This window comes from Puma concolor, chromosome C2 (genome assembly GCF_028749965.1).
Source record: "Puma concolor isolate L17-30 chromosome C2, mPumCon1.1.hap2, whole genome shotgun sequence".
Lineage (NCBI taxonomy): Eukaryota > Metazoa > Chordata > Mammalia > Carnivora > Felidae > Puma > Puma concolor.
The window spans coordinates 7,516,883-7,521,224 of NC_141675.1; the positions used below are offsets into that span (position 1 = coordinate 7,516,883).

The window sequence follows — 4,342 nt, forward strand, 5'->3', positions numbered from 1 at the left end:
TACAGCTGCAAGGAACTGGATTCTGCAAAAATCTGAATGAATTCGGAAGCAGATTCTTCCAGAGCCTGCCAACTCGAGCCCACCAGCCATCACTCTGAGTTCTGCCTTATGAAACCCAGAGCATAGAGAACCCAGCTAAGCCAACTCATACTTCTGACCTACAGAACTTTGAGGTAACACACTTGTGTTCTTTCTTAAGCTGCTGAGTTTGTGGTAATTTGTTAAAACAGCAACGGAAACTAATATACTAAGATTTCCCCTAAAAAGTATACACACTCTTTGCATGTTCTCATGGTCATTTGCACCGGTAACGTCATGGGTTGTGCTCTTCATGGGAAGACTTCAAATCTAGATACTGATATACGGATTTATGATGTTGGTTGACCGTTCTCAGGTCACTCCTTTTGTCCCTTCACTGATCTCAGTCTGGTTGCACTGGGGCAATCCTTTAGTGTCTCTGTTTAACTCCCACCCGGATTTTATCAGTGAGGAATGGTTGAACGCTTCCAGCAGGCTCTGACGCGGGGCCCCATGTGTGTTCGCTAAGTATTGATTTGCACAAATGAGTGTGTAACTCAGGAATTTGCGTGTCATCTTTGCACAGGGGCCATGATAATCTTCTCTGCATCCTTCTGATTTTAGTATATGTGCTGCCTGAAGCGAGCTCTGAATGTGAAAGTCAGATATCAGTGGTCAAATTTCCTGTGCTGCCCGAGGCAGCCATTTTGCTCCTGTCTATACCGAGCCTCTTAAGATGTTTGTCTCCTCTGCTAAAGGTCTGAAGCCATGGAGGGGTCACTTTGTGTAGTTTTTGGAATTCCACTCAAAAATTCCCATTGAACATATCAATTCTCCCAAGTCCTGCTGCCTGGCTGTCATATGGAAAGCAGTTCTGTCCCCCTGCACATAAATAGAACCTGCCCTTTGAGGCTCCTCTCAGTCAAATTTTATCGCGTAAGTGTATTTAGAGACTATATTTATAACTTCACTCTTTCTCTCAGGTTTATGGAAAGACTCTTGGCTGAACAAATATAGCACAGGTTCTGGATGTGCTCTGGTGAAAACACTCACTCCAACGTGCAGCACATAATCAAGTCCAGGATGTAAAGCACAATAGATTCTTCTTCAGCTGTAAGACCAAAATATCTCTCTGTGGAGCTTCTCATCACGTGTCCTGGGTGGGGTGTTACCCTGTCTCCCCGGGTTTTTGTCTGAATTATTTTTCTACCAACTCAGGGGCAAGCCTTAGGTCCCTAGATGCCTGTGGACCTGCTATCTCTTCTCCATGCCCTTGGGTGACCAAGCCCTCCTCACTCTGGGAAAGAAACAGCCATCGCCTTGTGCCAGAGAAACTCACCAAGATGCATCTTCTAGATTAAACTATATCGGAGAGCCTTTTGATGGCAGACTTGCCCAGTGGGGAAAGGGATGTCCGGAGACTTCGGGAAAATTCCACTAGGACTTTTCAACCCAACAAACCTAGCTTCCTTCTTTTGTGGTGACTTGAGAGGGGGCCTTCCTCTGGGAGGCTGGGTCATGTGACTTTCTGTGACAAGTATGTCCCCGTCCTTGAATCCTTCCAAGTCAGTGCTGGTGTTGCCTGCAGCCCTTCCCTCTGGACCTTCCCCTTGTCTCTTTAACTCTCTTCTCATCTACCAGAAGACTCACATTCATATTGAAGCCTCTTTCCCCTTTCCCCTCTGTGTCATTGTTGAAGCACACCTGCCCTTTTACCAATTATGGGATGTTGTTTTTGGTCTTCCTTCTAACACGAACTCATCCAAGCATTAATGCTCTGTATTCTCCTTCTGTAATATTTTTATCAACGTGCAGCTGTGCACTCGTGCTGTAGCCTCAAGGATTCTTCACCTCTCAGAGCCTTCCAGGCATCACTGCTCTGTGAGTCAGCAGCTTTTTCCATCCCCGTGTCTGGTTCTCTGATGATCTGGGATGAATGAAGGGTGATGGAAATGATAATCTGAGTCACACGGCTTGCGGTGCTCTTTCCCTCTCTGTCCCCACCTCCAGAGACGTACCTCTGGCTGTGAACATGCTCTAGGCCTATGGTGACGGTGGGTGGTATTAAGGGGACACAAAGTCCTTCCCAAAGAGGCTTCACATGGTGGCACTCTTCCCCTTCACTGATCCTCGGCTTCTTCATCTGCGCTCATTTTATCAGCACCCCTGAGAATGGATTCATCTCTCAGGCAGGTTTCACATTAACAAAGCTCACGAATGGGACCGAAGTTGAAAATAAACAGGCCAGATTAATAGTCGACGAGAACCATCTCAAGAAGTAGAATATTTCACGTCCAGCTGAGAAGCATGCTATTTCCCTGGAGAAGAGTTACCCCAAAGCTAAACCATAACCAGAGCCCCAAATCTGATTTGCAGTGAGAAATCCCTACTGTGGAGAGAAAATTCTGAAGCCCAAGGGAGCCTATAAATTTCCCATGGGCGGTCTTGTGCAGGGAGCCAAGTAATTCTACGGTCGACTGGTAAGGGTAGAAGCAAAACAAAGGGAGTCAAAAAAAAAGAAATGTTCAATGCCATTAAGGACATCAGAGCGGGACGCTTTCTTCTTACGGTTGGGAGAGTCTCATAGTGGCCATCCAAGAATACTCAGAGTCTGTTAGCCATGATTTACCAAGTCTACATCCATCATCACAGTAGAGATGTCTTCACCCCCCAACCCTAATGCTCTAGGTCTACTACGTGTGAACCTCTTTCCACTGGATCGTGGTAGCGTCTCACCATCCTTGTTTGCCTTGGTTCTCCTGTTTCTGCATGGCTAAGCAAGCCCTCTTCTAATGGAGATTCCTCCTTTAGATGCCAATACATTCGATCTGATTAGAGTGAGAACCTGCCAAATAGAGATCTGTGTTGACTCCATAGTGTAGGTTTTTTTCCACTTCATCACCCACTGAATTTACAATCTGGCTTGGAGGGAAAATTTTATTTCTCTCATTCCCACGTTCTCACAACATGAACCCCAAACTTCTATTTTTACTCCCAGATGTATGTATGTATGTATGTATGTATGTATTTAAATTTTATTTAAGTCCAAGTTAGTTAGACTCTCCAATATAGTTTAATCTAGAAGATGCATCATCCTAACAAGTGCCCTCCTTAATTCCCATCACCCATTTAGCCCATCCATCACTCAACATCCCTCCAGCCACTCTCAGTCTGTTCTCCCATATTTAGGAGTTTTTTATGATTTGCCCCCCCTCTATATTTTTATCTTATTTTTTTCCTTCCCTTCCCCTATGTGAACCCCAAACGTCTTAGAAAGCCACCAGGCTCAGAGTCCTTCTCGACCACTTCTTGCCCTGACACCTTCTAGAAGTTCTAGGTTCCATGTGGATGTACAAGGCCTCCATGGTATAAAGACACAGGAACAACACTTCGGCCACCATAAGATACAGCCCCCAGCTGGCAGACCAGCAGCTACTCTGATGTCTGAAAGCTACAGAAGACACACAGAGGGAGAAGGGAAGGAAGTTTTACTTTCTTTCAAACAACCACAACAATAAAAAACCAACAACCAGGGCTGGTACATGGGATAAAGCAGGGGCCACCTAGTGACATTTGTTTGGCTATACTCCTCTGCCTTATTGTAGTGAAAACTTTTACTAGATCCTGGCAATTGACTACCCATCAACTTCTGGTTTCAGTGCAGTTGTGAGTTTCCAAATTTTGGTAGTATTTCTAGGTTGGGGAAGTCTCTATCAAGTGCTTGTAGCTTGGTTTAATCATAAACAGAATTCCTGGTTCTGCAGTAGATTTTGAAGTTTGTAGCTGCAAAGTCCAAACCTAGAACTTTATAAACTTCAAGGATAAACAAAAGGCATTGTTACTGTCCTGGGTTTCTCTCTCACTTCACTTAGGAATTTGGGTGAGCTAAGCTTTGAACAAAGAGCTCTGATTGCTTTAGATTCAGCTAAAATAGGTGAAGGTAACTCCATGTGGGGAGCCATCGGAAATGTTGGTATTCATGTTGGCATTTTCTTTTTTTAATTTTTTAAACGTTTATTTATTTTTGAGAGAGACAGAGACAGAGTGCAAGCTGGGGAGGGGCAGAGAGAGAGAGGGAGACCCATAATCTGAAGCAGGCTCCAGGCTCTGTGCTATCAGCACAGGTCCCGACGCGGGACTCGAACTCAAGAACTGTGAGATCATGACCTGAGACGAAGTCTGCCACTCAACCGACTCAGCCACCCAGACGCCTCCAAGATGGCATTTTCTAAGAGTCTGTTGACTGCAACATCAACTTCTTTAAATTTCAGAAATAGGTCAAATTTAAAAGGACTTTAAAACTTTCAAGACTCAGTGTCTGCCA

At 44.8% G+C, this 4,342-nt stretch overlaps 1 non-coding gene across 1 annotated transcript; it reads right to left on the reverse strand.

Moving 5' to 3' along the window:
- Window positions 1–559: 559 nt before the first annotated feature.
- LOC112850544 (U6 spliceosomal RNA) lies at window positions 560–667 on the reverse strand. The gene has a single exon (XR_003222667.1). It is a non-coding gene; the product is annotated as a U6 spliceosomal RNA (small nuclear RNA).
- Window positions 668–4,342: the final 3,675 nt, after the last annotated feature.